The sequence below is a fragment of the Pteropus medius genome, unplaced genomic scaffold, assembly GCF_902729225.1.
Source record: "Pteropus medius unplaced genomic scaffold, Ma_sr-lr_union100, whole genome shotgun sequence".
Lineage (NCBI taxonomy): Eukaryota > Metazoa > Chordata > Mammalia > Chiroptera > Pteropodidae > Pteropus > Pteropus medius.
In genome coordinates, this window is record NW_024342467.1 from 14,734,589 (window position 1) to 14,762,541 (window position 27,953).

General features: G+C 41.9%; 1 protein-coding gene and 1 pseudogene across 1 annotated transcript in view; both read right to left on the reverse strand.

Annotated features, from left to right (window-relative positions):
* The window catches only part of JAZF1 (JAZF zinc finger 1), a 300,556-nt gene that overhangs the window by 191,583 nt on the left and 81,020 nt on the right, over window positions 1-27,953 (reverse strand). The window lies entirely within an intron of this gene.
* Window positions 18,658-18,776, reverse strand: LOC120602553 (uncharacterized; annotated as a pseudogene).

Sequence of the window (27,953 nt, forward strand, 5' to 3'; positions counted from 1 at the left end):
CAAATTTTATTTTATTAAAAAATAAAAACTACCCACAACACAGTAGTTGCTATACAAAAAAAAAAAAAAGAAAGAAAGAAAAAAGAAAAAATATGCAGTATGCTTCATTTGCAATATTTCCTCGTTTCTTGGTAATAAAAACAAATATCTGGGATTAGAAATTCTTTTTAGGACATTCAATTCACCGGCATGCAAATAACTTGACATTTCACAACTGTATTTTCAGTAACACTTGAGATTCCCTGAGTAAATAGTTTCCAGTCCATACGCGTCCCTTTGGCATGTGAGGGACGCCTCAAGAAATGCCACCGCCTGAAAGTTATCACAATGAAATTGCACATGCAATGAGCTGCATCTCATGTCAATGCAGAGAGCATCATCAGGACTGCAAGAAATGTCCTATTTTTCTCCCCCCCCAAAATTCTAAAAGGTCACTCTAGTCTAATGGTGGTAAGTAACTGCTAAGAATTTTTTAAAAGTAGGCATCCTGTAAATGATAATTCTTTAAAAATAGAAATGACTGAGGCAGGCAAAATTTATATGTATCAAGAAAAGCCAAAGATATGGAAATAACATCACTCAATGACCAGAAAAATCTGGCCACATATTCACTTATTTCCATCTTTTAATTTCACGTTTATCTCCCACAAAAATATAATTCAATACTCAGCATTTTCTACTTTAACCAGCCAGCAGAAAACCAACACACACACACAAAAAGAAAATTATATAAGAAAAAATATTATATAAGCAAATGCTTTTGCAATTCTTATCCTACCACTTGAGCAGAAAGCAGCATTTCTAAAAACTGATTATTAATTAGGAAAGAATGAAGAGGGACACAATCTTACTCATCCCCCACTCAGCAAAGAACTAGTTTTTTAAATCAAAAACTAAAACAAGACATTCCAAAAAGTGGTTGCAAAAGAAATGCTATAAATTTTCAAAGTAACCTAATGACAGCCGAAAAAACAAACTGTCAACAACACTCGAGTAGTTAAACAAAGCTTCCCCAAATTTCGAGTCCGCCAAACAAAATATCATGAATGTGGGGTAAAAGAGGAAGGGAATTCATCATCTAATTCAGATTATGAAATCTAAAACCAAATAAATGTTTTTTCTCTAAATATGCTCTGTTACTGGCCTTATGAGCAGATGGGATAAACAGGGTGCAAAATTAGGACACTAGGACATCATTCTGCCCCTACGATTCCTTGACCGTCTGAATAAGATATCTGAAATCATGCCATCAGAGATTCATTCCACTGGATCATATATTAGATCTAAGAATCTGAATGTTGGAAGGTCACTTATATAGATCATCAATCTAAACTCATTCGAAGAGCTTGTCTGAATTACATTTAGTTTAAGTTCCTTTAAGGAAATGATGGGTCTCCTTTACCTCTGTAATCCCAGTGCCCAGCAGACAAGAGTAACGCACAATTAATTGTGATGTCGATGAAATAAACGGCCAAAGAATCAGTAAGAATCACTGATAGAGAGCTCTCCGGGAAAGACTCTGGAGGGCTACATTCTGACTAAGAGGAAGGACCAGATGGGAACCAGCGTTGGGTCTGAGAGACAGAGTTTGACAAATGTAAGCAGAGACAAAGCGTGGCGTAGAGGAGAGGGTGAGGGAAGGGGGAAAATGCCTCAAGAGAACATTCTAGAAGGTGAAGCAAAAGAATAGAAGAAACACACTTTGTTTACTGCAGGGTTTCACAGACCCTCCCCTGCCAATGAGCAGACCATAAATGTCACCATCCTACCCCAACACATGTGGTTAAGTCAGTGCAAGATGACTTAGAAATTTGCAATTATTTTGAAAAATCACCAAAGATGTTTTGTTGAAATCTTCTTAGCTAGCTTAGTAAAATCACAAGTTTAATGTGATAGCTTAAAAAAAAAAAAAGAAAAGAAAAATCACCAAACCATCTCATGACCATTTTTTCCCTTTCCTAGGAAATTATGTTATATAAGTCCTATATTCATCCTCCATTTTAAATGGGAAAAAGCAGAGAAAATAAAACTACAAGGTATTTTATTTTCGTGTTAGCTATACAGCCTGGGGCTATTTTTTCTTTCTCTTCCTTTCCCAAACGATGTACCTTTAGATCTGACACAAAAGACACAAAAGAAAGGAAAATTGAGCTCCATCAAACCAATTTTTACTTGTGACAAAAATACTAGACCAGATGGACTGCACACTTGCCAAGAGCACAGTTAAGTGTTCACAGGAGAACCACTAACATAAGCACGGAACTTGCTAGTTCTATCTCTGTTTTTGTTTTCATTCCAACAAGAACCAAGGGCTACGAAACGTGGAGGAAATTACCCGCGGGCAGATTCAGTCTCTGGCTTCCCACATTACCTAAGTGTTAACATCTCTGATGCACTGAATTCTAACACAAACAATCACAGAAACAGATCTCTAAGGCTACAGAATTTCACCAGAGAGATTTCAAAACCTGCTGGATAGTTTCTAAAAGAACATTGAAAAGGCTGTGACACAGGCTGGGTCAGGGCTGGGAGTTGGAAAACATCAACCACAAATGATGGAACACATCAGCCCAGATAATGACGCGGCCCTAAAGGACTGGGAGATCTCGAGGCTGGATGGAGCTGCCCGGGCTCTTCACTTGGTACCGTCTGAAAACACAAACCACGCTCCCCGGAGGATGACTGCTCTTGCTGATTTTCTTCTTGTTGTTTTAATACTCTAATTGGGAAAATCCATTTTATGGCCTGAAGAGATGAATGGCTTTTTAAGAAACGCTTTCCAAAAAAAATCCCTACAAAATCCATCCGAAGACGGCCTCCACTCATCCAGAGCCAAGAGAACCAGCGAGTACCTACAGAACACTCGGCACGTGGCCAGACCCCATTCTAGACTGCTGCTCCCGCTAGTTAGTTAACTCCTTTGCACCTGTCTCACCCCTGAACATGAGAGTCTCTGACAAGCTGCTGCCATCCATCTTCAGCTCTGAAATCACCTGGATAAAACCCAAAGGAGACACATGCTGGAGGCGGTGTCCACTTCGGGACACTAAGTTGAGCTTTATCATTTACTAGGCCCACAGCAAGTGGAGGTGGGAGAGGCTGGGTTTGAACAAAATTGAATTGGCAGAAATATAATCCTCACTAAAAAAGGTTCCCTGCCGCTTCAGTGTGGTCTGGGGTAAAGGTTCCACAGGATGACGACCTGGGCATCGACAGGGCTGAATGCTGCCATTATTGGTCGTGAAACCAGTGGACTATTGCTCCTACAGTTGGCACATGCTGCTGTGCCCATATCCCAGAGGAGTTCCTTGCTGCCTCTGCCCTTCCTTTCGCTGGCACCAAGTCGGCAACTTAAAGGGCTTCCACACTCAGGCTCCACCAGCGTCTGGTCCAGGGCTGCCCATACCAGGCCTAGCGTTAGGTAATCTGACGATCGTCTCTGGAAAACTCTGGAGGACAGGCGATGGAGAATGGGTTGGGCAAAACTTCTCTTGTTTTCTGCCCAGTCTAACAAAATGAGAAAAATAAAATAAGGAGAGCGATGAGCTTTAGCCAAACATAATGAACTGGAACCAAGTAGGGAAAATCAGTGTGCGTTAGTGAAATCTCAGCATTAAAAAAGGTTGGACGGGGGCCATCAGCAGGTCCTCTGTCAAACCTCCGAACTGGACAGATGGGTTAAGAGACTTCTGGTCACCTGCTGGTCAGTGCTTCGGCCCCGACTCTCAGTCCAGGGCCTCTCCCTGCCTCACTCTGCTTCTCTTGAGTTTTTATTTATTTTTAAGACAAACTATTTGTATTGCTTTCAAGTGAACCTGAAACTGGGCTAGGAGGTGAACAATGTGAGATGTTCTTCCATTAAAATGTAAGAAGGATCTCTACTTGGCATGCAATTGATCAGTAAACACCTAGAAGTTTCTAATGTATGCAAAATGAATTGGTTCCTTTGAGTTAAACGTTCCCCTTGTTATAGTAATATACTACTCATCTAATTAATAAAATCTTTCCTAAATTGCATAAAGGCAAACTTCTCCTTGCCAATGATTCCAGTGCCCAATTGTTGCAATACTATTAATGAGATTTAACTCCACTAATAATTTGACATTTTAACAAGGGCCACAGGAAAATCTCATGAGCAGGATAAGTACAGAAAATGTAGAGGTTAAAATTTCACGTTTACCTCCCCATATATGCAACATAGAATAGAGAAATAACAGGCCTAGGAAATGTCGCTTAAAAAAAAAGATGAGGAAGAGAGAAGAAAAAAAAAACATGAGTCACTGGTAAACAATCTGTTGACAACTTTGAAACCATGCAAAGTGTTCTGGGGTATTAACAATTGCCATAGTTTCCCCTGGAATTGCAGAAAGGCTGGCTCTGATAGCAAAGACAGATGGGCCGGGCCATTAACTGACTCATCCCTGCGTACGGTTTCAAAATGCTGCCTGACATCATGGCAACTGCACAGGAACGAATGCCACACAAGATGTGATCGAGGCCTCCGATGGTAAAATCTCATCATAAAAGTGGGTTTTACTCCGTTTCTAAGATGTTCCCAGGGCTCTAGAAATCAGGTCCTCTGTTCAGTCACCCTGTCCTCAGGTCACAGATTCTCAGAGCAAGCGGGGAACCTGACCCATCTTCTGGCCTGCCTATGGGACAAAACTAACAGGCGGGAGGCAGGGCCCCAGTGACTTAACCACTATCATAGCTGGCAGCTGAGCGGGGGACAGCACCAGGCTCTCTGGACTCCTAGCTCAGTGCCCTTTTCTCAGTTTTGGTGAAAACTGAAAATTTCTCACCATTCAGTGGTTTCTGCAAGGCGACTCACGCTTCATGACCCAATTATATTTTTAGTCAGGGGATCTGACTATGGCACTTGAATTAGATATTTGTGTCACATGGATTTTTCCTTGTTTAAGGTGACAAGAAAAATGGTAGACCCTGCACTTTTCACTTCACCAACGATGGTCTTAAAGACAAAGCATCTCGGCTTCCCTGGTCCTTTAGGTCCCCACCTGTCAACCGGGTTAGGAAACACAAGGAAAGTTTGGCTGGTACGTTGAGCATGCCTGCGCCGCACACCTCGGGTGACATGTAATGCGGGAGAGGCTGGGTCCCCGGGTCTGCATCATGTTTTTGATGTGAAGCATCCCTGAAGAGCTTCCTTCCACACTCAAACTGGAATCATGGAAGAAATACAACGTGTGCCTCGATGTCTCCTATCAGACTCGAGGCTTACGGAGACTGCAAACGTCACAGTTCCACCCGCCTTGCAGGTGACCCAACACCCTCTGATGACGCCGGCACAGAGCGGGCCAGAGTCCTGGGCGTCTGGATCACATCTAAACTCAAACCCATCAGGGGAACCAAAGCTACATGCTCTTACAATTAATTTCCAATTTAAACCCCCGGGGTCTTTTCCCAGTCATTGTTTCCATCTTTTGAACATAACTACGCAAACGGGGAGAAATGAACTCATTTCAACCCAGCTGGTTCCCTGATAATCACGTGCAGAGGCCCTGAGCGTTAGATTCGGGCGCTTTTTTCTCTCGGAGGCAGTGGGAGCAGCCTGATGCTCGGTTTCGCAGCACTCACAGGACCCAGAGGGGAACAGTTTGCTCAAAACCTCATCCCCCGCCACGAGTTTTAACAAACTCACATCAGTCCCCAAACAAGTCCCTACCGGGCCACAGAGAGCCGGGGCGCACCTCGTCTTGAGGCCTGCAGGCGTGGAATACAGCCAGACCCAGGCTGCTCACTGAGGGACGCCCAGGGCCGCCTCCTCTGGATGCCTTTCCCGCCCTGCTCGCTGCTAAGTGCCCTTCGAAAAAGGCTCCTCAGATGTGGAGCTGGGGCCTGGCGGTGATCCCAGGAGAGGGGAGCTTTTCTGGTGCTCCCTCCTTGATTGAGGCTCGCCTTCCAGCTGTGAATCTTTCCTTCGTTTATTTTCAAGCAATTAAAAACGACAGCTTGATATCATTACTGTAATCTCGGCACATTGCGTCTGGGGCGATTTTTCTTTATTTAAGACTTCGTGCAACTCCCCAAAAGAAGAGAGAAAAGTCTAGAGGCACCACATACCTCAGGAAAGTGACTCGATTGGTTTTCATGCCTGAAAAAGCCAAACACTTGGAAATGAGAAGTTGAAAACATACATGTGGCCACATTTTTTCCTCTCCTTTGCTTCCATGTCCACATGGAAAAGAAGAAGAAAAACTGTAGATATTTGCAAAGGTTTTATGAAATATGAGCTTTGGCTAAGCAAATGTTTTTGAAAATATTTGAACCATCCAAATAGAGCAGATGTTTTTGCAAAATTTTCCACCATCCAGTCGCTGCCGTCCGCTGCATGATTCTGCCCAGTGTCTAGCCCGCGGGCAGGCTGTCGGTGGCAGTGGATCTGAAGAAAGTTCCCGAAATCATCTAGCCCTTCTTATTCTTTAGAACAAGCTCTTTTTTCCCCTTTTTTTCCATACCCAATTTTTTCCCTACCTGCTAAGAGGAGGCTCTGGTGTTCAAAAAGCATAGAGAGCCAGGAGCAGGGTGTGAAGCCAGAGGAAGGTACCAAATTCTCCCCACGACATTCATCAGCAAAGCCTAAAATTTCACAAGTACAAGGCTTATTTCTTCCCATGTCCTAAAGCATTAAGGTCACTCAAAATCCCCTATTAAACCGTGGGCTCCTTGAAGGCACAGACTTGTATTTTTATTCATCTTTGCAAGCCCAGAACTAGCATATCGTACCCTCACAGAAGACATTCAATAGATTTGATTGACTGGACTTAAAGCTACAGATATCTTTGAGGGAATAGGGCTGTGACTAGCAGGTATCTTAACTAGAACCAGTTGCCAGTTGAAAATCAAGATCAACAGAGTATTCCTACATGGTGAATGCAGCTGCCCAACATGGAACCGGGCTGGTTTTCCCATCCTAAGAGCCAGCCTCCCTGTATGTAGTAAAACATCCTACAGCTCAGAAAGCGTGCAGTGTGACACAAAAGGTCCAAACCAGATGCAGATGAGAGCTGAGTGCACAGGAAAGGTTTGGCACCAAAAGAGACTCTCAGGAGTGTTACAAGTTGCAGGAAAGGCCCCAGAATGTTCTAAGAAGAGTTCAGATCCCAGCATATTTCTTTTCAGCTTTTGCTCGACGGGACAAAACTATAATACCTTTACCTAACATGTCTCTGTCAACCACACCGCCAGGAAGAATCTACAATTTAATTGTGAGATTCAAATTCTTCTGAAAATCCTGCCTCCTCTGTCCTTAAAAAAATTTGTAATCCTCCTCCCAAACTTCTACAATTAAACTTTCGCTTCTTTTCATTCTCACAGGACCATTTGGAAGGGTTTTGGTTTTTCAATAAGTATATGAATACACAAATGTTAATACTTTCCATAAAAGTATTTTTAACCCAACTCCTAACCTGCCAAGATTTCTCCTGAACCGTTCACTTACCATTTGCCACCCACATACAGACCGACCCACAGACAGACCGACCTTCGATCCAGTGACAGCACTTACAGCTGATTAAAGTGTCTTGGAGGTGATGACAAAAATATGCTCCGTTTACAAAAACAGGCAACATGGAAGGGCACGTCTGTGATCAGAAAAAGCACAAATCTGTGGAGGAAGCTGCTTTCAATTTGCATTAAGACTGCCCGGGTTCGGAAGGAGACAGTGGCTGTCCCAATGGTCACATGGCACAGCATCCTGAGGGATCCCCTACCTTAATATGTTCTTGCTATTTCTTATACCAAAAATATGGAACAAAACTACTACTAATAAAAAAAGGAGCTGGTTTTAACTTATTTCTCCTTGTCAGAAGGCAGAAAGTGTTAGATTAAAGAAGAAATTTATGACCCTGGAAGCTTAATGGGAGAGTCTGAAGTCTACGGAGAACACAGCACCTGCAGTGAATAGTTCTTCCATTCTGAAACCTGCCAGAATGAGGGACTGTCAAGAAGATGCATGGAGGAAATACATACTGCCTGCGAAAACTGGATCTCATTGTAAATACGGTGGATACGCTTCAGACACCGTGTGCACCTTAGCCCTGCATGTTACAACTGCCCCAGAGCATGATCCAAGGGCTTTCATTTCAGTGAGAAAGTGTGATAATGTTGTCAGCCCAGGGTGTAAAACTGACTTGAAACAAGCTGCTATAATCAACTTCCCCCAGACCGACTGAACCGTATGCATGCTAGAATGCAATAAATAATTAATGCAATTAAAGACATGGCATGCGCCCACAATAGAATTTAATCTGTTCAAGCTGAAGAATAAAGTTCATTTAAAGTAATTGTTACCATATTTACTCATGGATATGACTACACAACACCATGCTTCACATCACGTAAAATAACTTTGAAAGCCGGGTCTTTAATGTCACCTTGGAGATAAATGTCCCTAGACATACAAATTCTTGTATAAAACTTAAAAAAAAAAAAAAAAAGCCTAGAAATAATTGTAGAAATTAGAAAATATAGAAAACTTAAGAAGAAAATATAAATCACCGATAATTTAGCTCCCTTCCACCACCCAAAAAACCCTACGGTTAACATTTTAGAAGTAAAGACAAACATGTATCAGAGGCTGCTGGTTCAAAAAGTTGGGACAGAGTGAAGAGATTGAGGAGGATGCGTTTGCTTTTCTCCATACCATCTAAATTGTTTTTTTTTATCATGCACATGTATTAATAATTTTAATTTTTATAGAACTAGTTTGTGTGCACATGCACATAACTTCCAGACTTTTCTCTGCGTACATATTTTCTAAAAAGCTAAAATTGCGACTACATTGTGTAAATGAAAGGAAAAAAATATATGTTTAGGAAAAAAAAAACCAGAAAGACGTCTCCCACATTGCTTCCCGGCCCCTCCTGATCTGGGGGGTGCGGGGGAGGATGAAGAACCCCAGCGCCGTGCCAGTCAGGAGGTACGTGACCTTCACAGATAGCACTGTGTGTGAGTGTGAGGGCAGATGGGGCGCGTGACCCACAATCTCTCTCACAAGAAATACAACACTATTGTTTTCTAGATTTCTCTCATTAGAGTTGAAGAGGATCCGTTCAGTCTTCTAAGATTTTAAACGAGACACCAATACCTAGAAAGGTTATATTCGCAAAGCTAGTAAGCCAGAGAGCCTGGCTGGAAGCCCGGCCTCCCCAGCCACCCCAGACACCCCAGCCTCCCTGGGCAACCCAAACACTCCAGGCTCCCCGGGCACCCCTGCCTCCCTGGCCACCCCAGCCTTCACACCCATCCCCGCCCATCCCCGCCAAGGCTGTTAATTGCAGGCATTTCACATCTAAGTTTCGCTGCAGAGATGGAGGGCAGTCTCAGATGAACCCTGTGGCATGGTGACTTTAGGCCGCTCTGTGACCCCCGACACAGGAAAGACCAGTTCCCAAATCAAAGTTGTGACCACATTACTTCCCACTTGACTCTTTGAACCTGAATCTTTGCATTTTGCTTTATTTTCATTTTAAATCAAAGCACTTTGTTGGACTGACTTCTCTTAATGATTTGGCCCAAAGCGTTCTCCCCTCTACCACAGACAAGTTCACAAGGTGCACTTCAAACCACCGAGGTGCACCCCCTTTTGAGGAACACGGAACACTCAAGCCTCACCGTGTTCACTATACCTGTTTCTGTCCCTGACTTCACGTCTGCGCCATTGGTTCTGCCTGGGGAAGGCTGGCTGGCCACCCCAGGAGGGACAAGTGCTCTGCGGAGGCCAGTTTCAAAGTAACCAACCTTCCATCTGCTGAAAGCCCTAGGTCTGTGAATTCTGTGCAGCAAAGGGTGAGAAGGTACAAAGACAACCTCATGATCACATGGTCAAAGCGACTGATGAGAAGAAACCTAAGAAAATAAAATAATCATACTCGGAAATAACCTGTATATGAAAAAAGAACCCAAGCCTGAATTAAACTCCCTTCCAATGTATTCTACACTTTCTTAGGCTTTATAAAAATATAGCTAAGTGACAGTGTTAGATAAGTCACTGCAAAATCTCGAAGTGCCTCACGTTTACAGTGCTATTTTTTCAGGCTTCTGGAAGAAGATGTTTAAATTATTGGGTCTAAATACATTACTTTGCCCCAGATTAAGTTAACAAAAGTCAGTGTCACAATGTCAGAAGAAGGACCATTAAATGTTAGTTCAGGTAACTGGATGAGGCTTGCTTGTGGCTAAATTTAATAATTTTTAAAAAATGTTTTTAGTGGTAAAATACACATAACATAAAATTTACTATCTCAAACGTTTTTAAGTGTACAGCTCGATATTATTAAATACATGCATAATGTTGCACAGCCGTCACCGTCATCATCTCAAGAACTCTCTCATTTGCAGATGAAAACTCCATAACCATTCAACAGCGACTCCCCACAAGCCCTGGCAACCCGGCAACCACCATTTTACTTTCTGTCTCATTTTTTCTTTCACAAGAGTAATTCCAAAGTTTGAGTCGTGGAGTAGAGCTGAAACCTGAAATGGGATTTTAATATTATGCACCTTAAAAGGCCAACAGGAAAGCCATGTCCCATATGAAGCAGAAATCCAAGCTAAGTAAGATCTGAGAAACTAAAGAAATTTGTAGGGCTTTAAAAAAAAGGACTAGGAATGCATATTTGTGTACATACATACATATACACACACAGACACAGAGAGATTTCTAGTCTATGGAATAAGCTTCATATTTTTATGGAATAAAAGAGACTCAAGTCCTATTAAATAATAAATATGCTGGAAGAAGTGAGCCATCTGAGTAAGCAATCAGCATAAGTTCGGCAATCAGGAGTTTAATGAGAGTATTTTCACAGTAATTCTGATCTTTAAATTGTGCATACTAGTTCTTATTAATGAGGACATCCCCCATCTTGCCTGCTGTGTGAAATTATTTATTTTTCAATTGAAATTGAACTGACATTATTACACATGGTCTCGTTTTAGGACAAAGACTTTCATTTACTGGAGAATCCACTGAGCATCCCACGGGCCCAGAATGGGACTTTATAATAACGGGTGCCAAGTGTTCCTAAGAAATGTCAACCATTAACAACGACAGCAACTACTCCTGAATTATGTCTTCCTTTTCTGGAAAGAAATCAAGGATGAAGGGATAAGGTGACCTCGGAAATAAAATCTGCTCTCAGAAACCAAGCAGAGAGGAGAGAGGGGGTTAAAGGCATTGCCTTGGGAGCTGAGCAGACCTGGGTTCAAATCCTGACACCTCACTTCGAACTTGTGACCTGGCAAATCACGGACGTGAACCTGTGTGTCCTCAGAGGTAAAGCGAGCATCCGTGAGTAAGGCTGCTGGAAGGATTCACTGAATGATGAACGTGAAGGCCTCAGTCAGTAGTAACCTCTCCCATTACTATAAGCTAGTGCCTCGTGAGGAACAGAAGCAAACCTCCGCCTTCTCTCCTCCCCCACTCCACAGAAGCTCATTGATTTATCTACAATAAGTCATTGGCTTGAGAGTGAGCTGACTTAGCCAAGAATATAAAAATTATTGGTTAAAGGAGAAAATAATTTTAAAATACACATAAGAGACAGTCAAAGACTTAACACGCCCTCCCCATCCCACTTTGCCTTATTTTTACCATTAATGATTTGGCGTGCATTCTTCCAAACTTTTTCTGTGCACCCATAAATGTATATTGTGGTTGGTTGCCCACCCTAAAAAACAGATTCGCGCTGTACGTGCTATCCTGTAAATGACTTGCTTTACTCAACAATATATAATAGACAACTGTCTTTTTAATGGTTTCCTAGAATGAATATGCTTTATTTAAGCACTCCCCATATTAATAGATATTTAGGTGAATCCAATTTCTTTGCTATTAAAAAAAAAGGTTGAGCTAAGTGTTTTACCTAAGTACTTGATTGATCTGAAACTTAACTTGACAGTGGCTAGCTTGATCTCAGCGACATCCGATCACAAACAAGGTCACGATAACAGAACGGGAGGGACGAGAGAGGACTTCCATTGGCATTTGGAAGATGTTTTTCCCTTTGAGGCGGAAGGAACCCATTGAAGAGGAATGCCTCCTCCCCATTTTCTCAGGGCAGAGACAAAGCTCACATGCTTAAAAGTACATACATGTTTAGGATTCTAGACTTGGTTTAACTCAAAATGGCCTTGATTGGATGGGGTCCCTCCACAGTATTAAAACTGCACTAATTGCATTCTTCAAGCCAGCTGAAGGCTGACAGCTTCCGCTCCCGGCTCATTATCAGAGCACTTCAAGGGGCTCCATTATGAGCGGAGCACCTGGTCCAAATTTATTTCAACGGCCCAGGGCAAAATGGGAAGGTGCTTAATGTTCAACCACAATGGTGACATTTTTATGAGATATCCAAGGTTCAGAAACAAATAAATGAAAGGTTTGAAAGGAGCACGAACAGAAACTGTGACAATAAAAATTCAACATTAATATATCAATTTTAAACCATATACCACCCAGACACTTGGGGTGAGGCCAAAGGTTCAATGCGGGCTAAACTGAAAGAAAAAAAGAAGGGGGGAAAAAAGCCAGTGCCCAACTCCTCCCACGACAGCCGCGGCTAAAAAGGCTGATCAGACGTTTAATTTAAGGACATCAGAATGAGATGCGGATTCTGAGCTCGCTTAACAATTATGTTATCAACTGGCACCAACACGAGAATGAAAGGCAGACAAGTCAGCCAGAATCAGGAGGATCAGTTCTCAGTGTATTATGTTCATACCTTCTCTCTGGTTCGCTTACATACTTGCTGTCTTTCTCCCTTTTAAAAATTCTCTTTTGGAAATGAATAAGGTAAAGATTCCTTACACAGATGTTTCCATAAGAAAACATTGTGCAAATATGTATTTCGAACTTTTTAATAAAGGTATAATAGGAAAACTTTCCCAAGTAGATCATAGCGGGTCCAAAGTAAACATTACACCCTACTGCATAAATCCATATCTAGAGACTCCTTGTCCAGTGGGATTTTGCTCTCTGCGGTTGAGCATTTGCAGAGGACTGAGTATGCAGGCGACAACCAATTTTAAAGCCCCGAAACCCAGCTGCAGAGCATTAGTGAGCTCTACCCTCCACTAAGACTCTGTTTAAAGAAATATTTAAAATAAACATTTGTATCCTTTTACTAAACACAACAATGACACTCACTCACATTGGAATCTGAGAAAATGATGCATGAAAAACTATAACACCGGCGCTTCACAATGGGAACGCTGACCAAACTGGATCGCTACGGATTTACTGAATGTTTAGTCTCTTAAGAGGAAAAGAGAAGGATAATTAATCAACTGCACTAGGAATTTTTTTTTCAGCTATTAGTTGCTTTTGGTATTGTAATTTTATCTTTCTCAAGCATTTTCCTTATTAAGCCAACTACACAATTAATTGGCTAGCCTATAAAGGCTTTAATTATTTTACTGATTTAAAAAGGCAATTAGGCAGCACCTATTTTTCACATATTGATCGTACCTACTCCAGTTTTCAATCTGAATTCATGAATCATTGGGCAACTAGTATAACAACCACAGGCTGCTACTTGAGCCTTTTAATTTTTTTCCCAACAAATGAATAAAAGCACTTAAAATTAATTATCTGATAGAATCACCCTAATTACAAAAAAAAAAAAAGTGGCAAAATCTCTTTAGAATAAATTCTGTATGTTATTCCCCCTAGCAAACCGACCACTGTGGGCCTGCCTGCAGGTCCACCAATGCTAGGTTTTTTAATTTGGGAACATGATCTGGGTGTCCAATAATAAATGCGGTGTTTGGTTAGTTCTGATTTAGCTTTGCTTGGGCCTTTACTGTGTCCTGCTGTCTCCTTTGAAATGACTTAAAAGGGTGGAGCTCTGGGGGTCCACAAGGAATTTCCAAGTTCACCATGGAAACTGAAGTAATCGTTTGAATTATGTACACCCAGGTCCAGGTCTTGCCTTCACCTTGACCTCTCTTGTTACCCTCCCCACCTCCTGTCTATTTAAGACTCACCATATAATATAGATCAAAATAGCCACGACTGCCATGACGGCTGTTCACGGTGGCACTTAGGAGACAAACAGCCCCAACCCTTCCCATCTTTCCAGAACAGAAGGACACACGGGGTGCTGGAAAGCTTCACAAGATGCTGTATCAGGTGAAAAAACTTGAGAACCGCAGCCATATAACAGATGATTTTCTAGCTTTTGTGCAGCCTCCCAGCTCTACTTTAGGAGGTCGCTGAAGGACGATAATGCACCATTTATGGGCAGCGTGGCACGCTGGAAAGACACCTAGATTCAGGTAAGATCTGGCTGGATTCAAGCTGTGGATGGCATTTAGTAGCTGTACAACTCAGGAAGTCATTCTTAAGCCTTTCCGGCTTTAGTTTCTCCATCTATAACATGGGAATAATTACGCCTGCTTTACCTGTCACAGAGAACCGCTGAGACGGTCACACGTGCATATGTAAATTGCGCGTAAAATGCTTTGTAAATTGAACACTAGTGTTAAAAACGTTGTCATTCCTTCAGAAGCCATTTCCTTATTTCAGTCACCTGTGCTGCCCTCTTGTGGTGAATAGGCTGCAATGCTACTCAAAAGGCAACGTTACTTGTTGAATAGACAGACTATTACTACCACATTATTTTCATGAGCCTAACTTCTGACTGTTAGACTAGTGGAGAGAGGGACACGATGTGGAATATACAAAGGATCTACTTGGTTTTCGTTTTTTGTTTTTTTTTTAACCTTGATGCCGTAGCAGAGCCTGAATTTCAATGACACAGAGCAGAAAGGAAGTTTAAGGAAAGAACCCTAAGTTTGTGAACAGTGAATCCAGACACTACATTCCTACCTATTTCTTTTAAACCACTAGAAAATGATTTTTAAATTTTGGACAAACAGAAAACTTGTCTCAGGAGATCAGTCGAGTATTGGTGGGAAGCTGTCCCCACTACTCTGAACATGGATATTCAAAAGCCAGTGGATATATTCACCAATCGTAGGAACAAAAAACTATCTGAATACTTACCTGGACTCTAGAATGAAGACTTTTAGAACCAGGAGGGACCTGAGATGCCACTTCCTTTATACAGTTGACTCTTAAACAACACTGGTTTGAACTGCGTGGGTCCACTTATATACGGATTTCCCCCCCCAATAAATACAGTTGGCCCTTTGTATCTGCAGATTTTGAATCCTCCAATTCAACCAAGAGCCGGCGAAAGCAGCATTTTCATGTTCCCAGCCACGGTTTCCCAGCTGCAAACCCCAACCACGGATCGAAAGCACCGTTTTGGTTCCCGGTTGGTTGAATCTGGATGTGGGCCAACAATAACTAGTTTTGGGGGGGGGGGTCAACGTTCCAGACAGATATTTGACTTTCCATGGGGGTCGGTGCCCTTCGTCCTTGCATTATTCAAGGGTTAAGTGTAGTTAAGAAATCTAAAATCCAGATAATTTAAAAGTCCTGCCTAACTTGGGCCGTGACCCCCAAAACTGCATCACACTCACCGCCACGCCCGGGAGCCTCCGCTTCCGTTTTCATCATGTCATAACTCACAGCTCAAAATGCATCTTCATTCCCATTTTTCTGTGACACTGGTATTCGCAATGGGAAATATGTTGAGAAATACCGAAAAACTAAGCCATGGGGAGCAAAACAGAATGTCAAAACTATGACTTAAAGGAATTCATTATGAGAAATCAGGGAAGTAGCATGTCTCCAAACAAAAAACTTACTTGAGAATTCATCTGTGGGTTAGCAAAAATTAAAATGACGCCAACAAGGACACGCGGTTCACAAGCAAATCAATAAATGTTTGTTGACGGACTAAGTGCTCAAGAACTTGACTCCTCTCAAAATGTTTAATTATAAAATATTATACTCACTATGCAGCAAGCCCTATTTTAAATGCTTTGTTCCTTATGATCGCATCACGACGCCCAGGGTACCGACATCTTTACTGACTACAGCATCAGTTTACAAGCCACAGTGAGTGCCATGGGTCAGAGAAGTGATTTATTAATGAGGGGAAGATATCGAGAACCAATAGAGTAAGCTGGTAAATCTGGGGGAAAGCACAGGGAGAAGGGGCACAGGGGGAAGGAGCTGGCAGAGCCAGAGGATGCTTTGCATTCCCTCGACTTTGCTTTGCAGCAGAGAACACGGTAGGAAAGGTGACCAAGTCTAGTTAAGGTTTTGGCACAGACTAAGCCAAGGGGTCGCACCCCTCAGTAAGCCTGGAATGGTGCGCTCCCCCTCTCATCACAATGACATCATGATGACAGAAAACACATGCAACTGAAAGACAGAGCACCTTGTTGGGCTCCAACTCGGAGGAAGGTCTGGGCGGAGTCTGCAGTGCAGAGGATGAGCTTCGGGGGGAGAATCAAGAGCTTCTGGTTCAAGGTTTGGTCATAACAAGCACCAATAAGGCCAGCGACTGTCATATCCACTAACTCGTTCTACCTATCCACACTGGCTCACAGTGACTGGTTTTGGGAACTCAGAAGGGCCCTGGGTCTGGAGGATGCAGCATCCATACCCCTGGGACAGGCTGGAGGGGCTTGGAGCACTAGTGGTGGCCTCTGCTCTATCTGTGCCTTGGCCAGGAGCCTGACACTGCCCAGAGAGATGTGGGACAAGACCTCAGGCGACAATCACAGGAAAGAACTTAGTAAAACACAAAGGCCAAGGAGTGTGAGGTGCTCAGAACCTCATGGAGAATGATCCCATACACCTTCCTTAATAGGAATAATAACACAGACCAACCTTTTCCATTTCTACACGTTCATATATTATGACATCCTTATAACAACAAAATTTGGCACTTTACTTTCTCAGTAAGATCGATATAGCACAGCTCCTGTTAACCTGCATGCCTGGCTGATGACAGAGGTCAGCAAGTGTCTACCGAACAAATCGGCGACCAAGGTGAGCCAGCGGGGCTGGACAAGCCGATGCTACAAATCACTTTCAACCTAAAAATGGTACATTTTGAGACAGCAAATACATTTATTATGTCAAAGCCCCTATGTTGTTTTAGAATAGAGTATGTGTGATAATTATGAGAAAGTATATGGAGACTTAAAACTTTAAAGAAAGCTAAAGCATTCCTTACACTGGTCTCTTCTGACAACATGAAGTGAGAGTTGATAGAATTTTTCAGAAAAATCAAGCCAAGGGATCACTTCCTTCCAGGCAAAGCATGGGTGTGCGTGGGGGAGGGAGGCACGGTCGTTCATCCTCGTGGTCCTGTGCGTCTGGCCTCTCGGCAGCATCCGGCTGCCTGACGAGCTTTCCTCACCAAAACCCTTTTCTTGGCTTCCAATTTGTCTTGGTCCATTCGAGCTGCTCTAACAAAATACCATCAAGTAGGTGCCTTCTGAAAAACAGAACATATTTCTCGCAGATCCGGAGGCAGGTAAGTCCAAGGTCAAGGCGCTGGCAGATTCGGTGTCTGGCGAGAGCCCGCTTCCCGGTTCAGAGATGGCACCTTGTAGCCGTGTCCTCACGTGATGGACAGGATGAGGGAGCTCTCCGGGGTCTCCTTACAAGGGGACTAATGCTATTCGTGAGGACGCCACTTTTATGACCTAATCACCTCCCAAAGGCTCCGCCTACTAACACCATCACCTGGGGGTCAGGACTTAACCACAGGACACTGAGGGGGACACAGATATTCAGACCATGGCACCACTGCTCCCCTAACTCTGGTCACTTGTGTGTCCTTGTGCGGGCTCCCCATTCTCTGTCCAACCTGGCAGTGTCCTTGTGTTCTCTTGTCACTCTGTGTATTCCTTCCTTTCCTGTGGTTTTAGGTAGTATGCGTAGAATAATGGCCCTCAAAACTCCCTCTCTGGCTTCAACTGTCCATCAGACATGTGTACACCTGGTGACTGCCCAGGCCAGGCTCCAGTATGTTCAAAATTGGCGGCATCACTTGCTCCCCTGCACCTGGTCACTTGTCCTCTGATCCTCTCTTGGGTGAAAGGCACCACTATCCACCCAGCCACCCATCCAGCTTCCTGCCTGGGGCTTTACCCCTCACCTCCCGAGGACCACCGGCATCCAGTCTGGATCCTCATCACGGAAACTGAGATTAGGCCTTCGGCTCCAGCACCCCTAATCTACTCCGCGCTCCACGACACAGTCAGACCAGCTTCTCAGCTGTTAACCTGATCACCGCATCCCAGCTCGAAATCCTGCCATGCCTTCCCACAGCCTCTAAAAAGTCCCTAAAATTCAGTCCAAGGGCCCTTCCGGTCCTGACCATCATTGAGGAAGGGCTCCAGCCTCTGCCCACTTAAATACCTTTTCACCTACTTTGCATTTGCAGTACCTTCCAGATTAAAACGCTTTCCTTTATCTATCCACCCATGCCCCCCAACAATCCTCTCCACCTGGCCAAGGCCCCCCACTCCTCCAGCTTTTCAGTTTCTGGGAAGTTTTGCCTAAACCCCTAAATTTAGATCAAATACCCTTTCCAGATACAGCCCTTGAGTCTCTTCACATCTCTCAGTTTAGCCCCTATGCCTAGTTTGTAATTTCCTGTTTACTTCTTAGTACCCCAATACTTTAAATTTTATCTATCTATCTATCTATCTATCTATCTATCTATCTATCTATCTATCATCTACCTATTTATTTTTTTTGAGCACCTACAGCACTTGGTCTTTCTAGGTGGTCTCCCATCCAAGTACTCACCAGGCCTGACCCTGCTTAGCTTCCGAGATCAGACGAGATTGGGCACATTCAGGGTGGCATGGCCGTAGACTGTACCCCAACATTTTTAGTACCCTGATACTCATTTATAAGCTCTTAAAGGCTACAAATATAAAGTCTGTAAGGCTGTCTTGTTCATATTGAGCCCCTGGAACCTAATACAGGTCTTATCACATGATTGGTACTCGAAAAATATTTACTGATGAATTAATTATTATTACTATTTTACTCATGAGTACTTGACCTCTGAGTTGTTAATACAGACTAGGAACACTATAGGTTTTAGAATAAGACAGATCTGGGTTCCTGTCCCAGCTCACAAGGAGTGTGAGCTGTAGGGGCAGAATAAACCATTAACTTCATGGTGTTATTATGAAGATTAAAATATACATGACATTTTTTATTTTTCAAAATTCAGTGCTACAAACGTATTCATCATGGTATCAATTAACCCTACTTCCGCCTTAACCTGTAGGCCAATTGGGGATAGTTCTTAAGTTCTTTATGTGAGCAGTCATTCAAAGAAATAAGACTTGCCCATCAGCCCAGCACATTCGTTCAAGACTCTGCATTATTATTCAAGCAAATCGGTAAGTCTAATGCCCGTCAACCTAAGAATTATTGATGTTGCTTCTACGTTTTACATTTTATAGGAACAAATCTAACAATTTAAGGAAACAGTTTGTTCCTTCCCAGGGTGATTAAATGAGGGCAGAGGCGATTATGAGTATATTCTGGTAAATATTTCAGGCACGAGAAATAGTCCTGAAGTATATGGCAGTCTTCTAACCATGGCATTGTAACCCTTTCTGCTGCCTGCCGGAAATTCGGGAAAAGCCCCCTTGCTGCTGGGGGCTCCAAGAATTATTTCGTCCTTGTGATAGTTTGTTATTGTTGTGTTAAAAGAAATACCCTAATTTCCAAAGGAAGCAAAGAAGGGAGAAAGGAAGGGAGGATGAATGGAAGGGAGGAGAGTAGAGAGGGAGGGAGGATGAATGGAAGGGAGGAACGAAAGGAGGAGGGATGGAGGGAGGGAGAGAAGAAGGGTAGAGGACGGGAGGAAGAAAACTTGAAACTTGCCCATCGATGCAGATTTAACAGTGTTGTTTTACTGATTCGATGACATGACCAAGCTCTCTATCCCTCAAAGACAAAAACAAACAAACGCGCAACAAACCCTTTTTGGTCAGGCCCACAGTGGTTTTGGAACCAATGACAAAGTACTGTCAGATGACTTTTAATATTAAAACTCTTAAGCTATCTAACAAGTCAAGAAAATTGTGGCATCTGAACACCCACTTCAAAAGTTTGGGTTCTGACCACAGCTGCCCATCCAACACCCCTCGAATTCCCACGGGGTTGTTAACCCTGGCGTCCTGGCCTCGGCCTTCACTAACGCTGAGAGCACTGCACGCCAATGACCGAAAGGGTCCTTCAGTCCTTCCCTGACAGGACACGAGAATCCCGAACTCCTGAGGGTGACTCCGGCCCCCTCACTCTCTACGAAGTTGAGGAGGCATTCCTTGCAATCCCCAGGCCTCGGGAGGTGACAGAGAGCTGGCCTTGGGACAGGGCTTTCTCTTACCTCAAAAAGAGAAACTTATCTTCTAATTTAGAAAAGATGTTTGTTGTCTTACCCAAGGTGGCTCACTTCATATCATACTTTCTAAGACTTGCATGTTTCAAGCTTTGTCCTAGAATTCTCATTGATTTTGAGCTAAAATGTGGTTTTATGTGGCTAACTGGCATAAAATCCCAAAGACATTAACTACTGAATGATTTTTTAAATGTCATCTGATATGTGTCATAAACATGCTCAAAACGTTCTCTTCTGCTTTAAAATAAGTGATCTAACACCTAAGTATAGAGTATTTCCTCAGAAAAAAACTGAATGAAATGAGCAGTAAGAAACCCTCTTCAGTATTTTAATATTTTTTCTTTAAAGTATATAAAACGTGAATTTTATATGCAGCTTAGGTCTTCATAAACTCATAAATAAATGGAACACTTAAATCTATTCCTTTAAATATCTTCATCTCCCAGGACTAAGAACTCATATTCAAAGTGTCATCCCGAGTGATTTTTTATGGCCGAGTTATAAACCCCTTCAAAAATGGGGTTTACAATGGAAGTGTTGACATCACGTTAACTATTGCTCTGCAAACAGAGCCCAGTAATCAAGGCACATTATCTTTATGAGGCAGGTAAATGTCTGTACCCATTAATCACAGAGCTATATTGACAGATTCTAAGTTTGAGGTCCAGCAAAATTAATGTATCCCATTTCCTGCATCACTGAGACCCAGAAGATAATTTGTAGGCGTTTTTATAATTCTAAGCCTCTGGCATTTGTGCAGAATCAGGGCGACGGCCTTGCCGAAACATTTCCTTTATTTACACCTGCTACGGTCAGGTTTTACACACTTGCGAATTACTAGAGAAGATTTGTCTTTCCCACAGATAATTCATGAGAGTGACGTGCATCTGCACAAACACAGTCTTTAATGGAGGACGATCACAATCATGAATTCTGTGTCCCTATGCCTCGTCTACACTGAGGCCGCACCAAACTGTGATTAATTACCAAAGGCATATCCCGCTCCTAAATTATAATTCCACATTCCTATATAAAACAATCTAAAATGTCAGCACTCTGTCTTTATGACATCATGTCATCCCAATAATTCTGTTTAACAAGTAAATTCCTATTATACATTAATAAGGGCTGTTGGTGGCTAAACATCTTGCCTCACCAGTAATGACTGGGTGGAAGGCAATTAGGAAAGCCAGGTGCAGCTGCGCTGGGTACTCATAAAAGTTTTTAAATTTTACTATTTCCGTTTGATTTTGGGGGAGTGCATTCCAATCTGCCCAAATTAAAGAGGAAGCTACGTCCGTGTTTTTCAGCTGTTGCATGTTCTGACCATTTCATATTTTTTTGCTCCTTAGCTGATGATCTAAGGAGTTCAAGTTTCACCCTGAGCATCAACATCTCACAGCCTGTCAGTGGTCTCTCTCACACACACATGCACGCACGCATGCACACACACAGAGTAATACAGCAGCACCTTCATTTAAGACTTTCTGGAGCAGCCCTCAGTAGTAAAATCGATGCATGAAAGAAAGAACTTTACCCACTTAGTTAACATGTTTTTGTTGTAATTAGCTTGGGTCAGTGAAGGAGACATCAAATTAAAGTTTTATGTCATAATAGGAGCGATGATTTTCCCATTACAAGAAAATCAATTTCCTTCTACAAACTACAAACACTACATAAAAGAATTAATAAGTGTAAAGACTTAACACATCTGAAGCAAGAGAGAAGGTTACCTCTGATGATGACAAATACCCTTAGAAGTAGAATTTTAAACAGTTAACAACTTACCCCCAGCCGTATTATAAGGGTGATGTACTCTGGGAAATTTCCTACCAAAACGATATACAGGAAACACAGATTCCTTTATTTCATCTGTTATGTTTTTCTTCTCTTTACTCTGTAATTCATACCAGTCAATTTGATTTAAATCCTTTTTTAAAAAAATAGTTGAATGTTATACACAATCAGTTCTATGGCACCAAAAGACTGAATTAACAAGATTTTGTGTTCTGTTTTTCAATTAGTTAAATGAATACTCTATATATTAATGATCGGAGAGACAAAAGTGACTATGTATCAGCTGCCAATTCAAGGACCGACATCCTCCTGAAAAGCTGCATAGACCTTGTACTGACAATGAGACAGGGTTTCACTGATTTCAAGAATACATTTTCCAGAACCATCCTAGGAAGCAAGCTTGGAGGGGCTGACCTGGCACAAAGGCCCCTTTTAAACGTGAAGAATCACGTGCCATTTAATTTCAAAAGGCAAAACGGACATGATCACATCTGTACGAGGACAGTCTTCAAAAGGAATCCCTGATTTTCTTTCTTGGTTGTTTGGGGACTTTCCTGTTGCTTTTATTTTATTTTTTTTTAGAACAAGTTATGTTTACTGGAATAGGATTTTGGTACTCCAGAAAATAACATGGTTCAGAAATGCCCTTAGTTTCATTAACTCCTCTCTCCATTTTCTCAGGAAAAAGTCACATCAAATAAGACCCTCTTCACGCAGTTAATCATCATCTCTCGCTTCTTAACAGAGTGGGTGTTGCTGAGGGCTCATCTGCTTAGGACGTTAACCTTCGCAGTGTAATCGTTCTACACACCGTTTTTCAAATTCACCAACGGAGAAGAGGCCATTCGTTTATATGAAGCGCGGAGTATGAAAATCTAACCTTCTCATCTTTGTCGTGTTTCCTTTCCTTTTCCTTGATCAACAACTATTCTCCTACAGATGAACTTTTAAAATGCCAGTTTTAAAAGAGGAAAAAAAATAATTTCAAAAGGCAAAACGGACATGATCAGTGCTCTCATATATTCTTTCCTCCACCCGATTTTTTTTCCTAGTGGGAATACAGTAGGTAAGAGAGGGGTTTGATAAAAGACCTTCATTTCTATCAAGCAATTACCTAGAGAAACCTGTTTGCCAGTCACTATCTCCCTGCCAACTTCTGGAGGACATCCAAAGCCTCTCGTACAGACTAGACACCCTACACTGACGAACAGAGCTTTGAAAACCAGGGGCGTCGGAAAACACGCCCCCTCACAGAGCTAAGGGACATGGAGGGTTAACATCTATAGGGCTACAGTTGGCTGTGAAAGGGGAAATTATGCAGGAACATAGTAGCCATTTTTCTACGAATCTGTCTTCCATATTGCTAAATCCTTTGATTGTTCTTGTTGATTCTGAGGTATTTTTCCTGTTAGGAGGTAGTCCTCCAACGGGCTCCCAGTGTCTTATAAGGAAATTCAGCAGTTCATTAATAAATGCTCGGGTGGCTCACCTCTTGCCATCAAGGTACAGCTAGGTTGCAGGTAATTAGACCTGGAGGCTCCACTGTGGAACTTGTTTTTCTGTTCCCTAATTACACAAGAAAACCTCAGTTAAGTTCAAATTTTAATAGGAGTGCTTCCTGCCACAGAGATCAAAGTCAGAGGTGAGTGTGACGAAGTCTGGCCAGATCTGCTTAAGGAGTGTCCCTTCTTCCTTCCACTTACAAACCCTACCCCACCATCCCCCAAAGAGAAGGGGGGCCTGTCTGTTTCAGGGGAGTGGCCCTCTGACCTGCCTCTGCTGGAGCACTCTGCTATTTTCACCTGCCAAATCACGGTTATTTCACTAAATCACGGCTTGTGTTCTGTTGCCTCGAGTATTTTTTTTTTTTAAGAGGGGATGGGTGTTTATGTGAGCTTATATAATCCAAGGATAAACTACTAATTGTTAAACTACTGAGGAGCTTGATTTCCATGTTAATTCCTTCCTCCTGGGTCATTTTAATTGATCATCTCTGAGCTAGGAAATTAGCACTGCATATATTCATTATATCACCAACCACCAGTGATTTTCAACAAGGATGAAAATGCTATCTGTGATTTAGTCCCCGTTTGGGTATACCTTTTCATCAGATTACATTCCACTGAACAATAGAGGGGAAAAAATAATACAGAGGCTGAAGCCATAACAGTATTGGGTATTTAGGGAAACAAAATAAGTTTAAGCAGCTACTGCCCCTCTCTTACATACACACACCAACCACAGTGTCAAAACTATGCTTCTACAAAAAGATAAACAAGAAATTCAATGGTAGAATTATACTCTTCTGACCAAAAAGCTCACATTAGATTTGGATCCCTAAGAATAGGACCACAGGCACCCCCAAATCTATCATGGTGCCCATGTCAGTCAAGGGCTTTGACTCCAACATCCACTGTGGATACGGGGAGAGTTACTTAACCTCTCTAAACCAGTCTCTTCCACCGTCAATCAGATTAATGACTGAACTTCCCTTATCAGGTATAGTGAGGATTAAATCAGACACTGTGCATCGCTTACAGTGACTAGCGTACCTTGTGGACTCAATGAACATTAACTGTCATCATCATCATCTTCCTCAGGAGGAACCACAAACCTCTCTGCTCATCAAAGATGCAGATATCCAGTCAGAATGCAATTTGAATACTGGGTTTCCGAAAATTTCTTCCACAATTGCTTGACTTGCCCATTCTTTATCTTATTTTCCATAACTTTAAACATTACCAGATCAAGGCCTAAGAATCTACGGTTGACTTTTAATACAAATTCTAGACCGATTTATATGCAAAGAGAGATTGTTTTAGGGATCCAATGCATCAACTTTAACATTTTCTATTCTACCTAGATGAAGAGTTAATAGCTGACTCGCTCTGTATTTGAATCATCTCACCTGAGCATCGCGACACCCTCTGAAGCAGGTATCATCACTCTTACATCACAGAGGAGAGGGAGGAGGCTTAGCCGCTTAACCTACCCAAGGCCACAAAGCCAGTCATTGATGGAACCGGAACTGAAGCCGTTAACAGACATTTAAACATCTCTCCTCACCCCATTTGTCTTCTCTCCCCCATTCTCGCCATCCTTTTTTCCTAATCCATGGAATTTTTTTGTTTCAGTTGTTTTACATAAAAATTAATGAGAATTATTATTTTTTAATTCTATCAGGTGAAATAACATCAGTATTATTGTTTTATATACTTTTGAGAGTTGTTCTTTATTCTATCACTCTGAACTTTGATTTTTCATTGTCTCAAATAGAAGTCTATATTTTTCATGAAAATTTAATGTTTCCCCCTAACAGTCATGTGATTTTTCACAATTATTAAAAACCACAGTTGTTAAACCAGGTATTTATGAGGCATTTTCCCTTGCTCCGAACGTGCTACCATAACAGTTTTTACCACCAAGAACATTCTTAAAATAGTTTAGATTTTTTTATGTAGGTATTACTCCCATTAAGCCCACTTTTAGAGAAAAGGGAATAAGGTTTTAATTTCTTGTACGCTCTTAAAATCAACTTAATATTAACCTGGAAAAAAAAAATCTTGAATATCTCGCTATAAATTTAAGTGTGTGTGTGTGTGTGTGTGTGTATATATATAGTGAGAATAAGATCAAACAAAAACCTGTTTCATGTAAAAATTTGTTACTTTTGCATTTTAGAATTCTGAAATATACTTCAATATCCATCTCTCTATCAGAATAGTCAGTATGTGTGTGGCCCAACCAGGAAAATATTCTCTTGTTTTAAATTATAATGGACTTTGAACTCCATTTTATGGAATTTAAAGAACCCAGCTTTTATCTTGGCATGTCAACAGGTCAAAACCTTGTAAAATCAATTTAGCAATAACATTTCATGCAGTTCAAGCGTTACTTCAAGAAAAATTTTTTTGCTAGAATGGCTTAATTATACAAGTACATAATGACATTCAACTTTCAGTTAAAAAAAGGTTAAGATTTTCAGAACTTCTAATATTTTGTTTATCCTCTCATTGGGGGGGATATTTAGAGTGCTATATGTGATCCCACCTATATAAGTAAACATATTTATTATGTACTCATAAATAGAAATGTATATATAACTGGCAGCCAATGGATAGGAATTAATATTTAAGCTATCAACTTTAATTTTGTTTCAAATTAGCTTTTTAAATCTGGCAGCGATAATCTAAATTCTAATATCTCATTTTAGGGAAAAGAAAGCAGAGTCACATCAACCATTGCCAAAGTAGAAAAAGAAGAAAATGAAAAGATCTCATTTTCAGAAATGATACCTCCTTATTTTGGCTTTCACTTAGTTAAAATACAAAGTTCAACTGAACTTTGCTGTTATATTTTGTATTTAGAGACTGTAAAAGAAAATGAAAGGGAAGGGGGACGGACTGCTCAACGTACCTCATAAACCTGCTGTTAGGAATTTCCACCTGGAAATTCCATTCACGGGCAAATAATCGATATATTAGTTCGTACCATTTAAATCCCTTTATTAATACATGTCCCTTGAAGGATTCCTACAGGTGCTCTAGTTCTAGTTACCATGTGTATTGGCAGAACATAAAAAGGCACATCTTTTTAAAAACATGCGTCAACTGTGATGTTTCAATATCTGACTTGCCATCCCCTTATCTCCCACCATTAGTTAGAAAATCAGTGAATTTGGTGTTGCAAACAAGAAAGTAGTAATTGAATCGCTTCGAACTTAATTCTCCAGAAAACCTGATTCTTGATCCGTCACCACTTACGGATCTTTTCAATTTGCTAAAGATTTCTCCTGGTTTAGGCCACTCTGCATGGCTAAGACCCATCCAGGTCTGCCAAGCAGTGAGTTCACTGGGTTGTTTTGCTAAGTTGGTCAGTTAGCAGGACACAGCCCACTGGGGGTAAAGGAAGGAGCTCAGTGTTAATACTCCACTTCCTTCACTGAGCCCAGAGCTCACCCCCACTGACAAGTGAGACTCCCTTCTTTTCAGATGCTGTAGCGCCCCCCTGTGGCAATGCCTGCAAACAAGCTAATAACATGGATACCTTTTGCAATGGGTCACTGAAGACAGAGGAAGCAGGCGGGCGGCAGAGTGAATTCAGTGCTCAGTACAAGTTGCTCCCTTCCCTTTCACTATCCCATACGTTAATTTGCAAACATTTATCAAGTGCTACAAGCACATCATAAATGTGGAGCCACCTGTGAGACAGACCAAGGTCCTGACCCTAATGGAATATACATTTTTGTGCAGTAAAAGCGGGAGACAATTACCCAGGTAAACACATAAATAAGATCAGGTCAGAGAGCGATAAATGTCCTCATATCTCAAGTGGGAAAAATATAAATGTCCAAATGTGGTAATACTACGAAACATGATAATATACAAAAATCAAAAATGCAATCCCCTGAAATAGGAGTCTAAGTTGTATTTGCTTTGTGGCAATAGATGTTTGTAGTTTTTTTAATCAAGAAAGAACCTAAAAACAAACAGCTGTCTGCCTACCCAATATCCATCTTTCTCTTCCACAGATCCCTAATGTTCCAGAGTAAAGGCCACGTCTGTCAGCAAGGTTCCACAGCTGGCAAGCGGCAGGGCAGAACAGGAAGGACCGGTCGCAGTCTTTCCAGGCCCCATCTCCAGAGCTGCCCCGCTCTGCTCATCATCCATAAAGCCAGCGCCTTGCATCCCGAAAGGCCTACAGAGGCTCGGACTGGCCTGGGCTGCTGTCCTGGAAATATCAACTAGTTTGTGACCCTCTTACACATTAATAAGCTCCGCTGAAAGCAGCCATCAATGCCATGAGGGAAGATGGAACCATTAGGCACAGAGCACT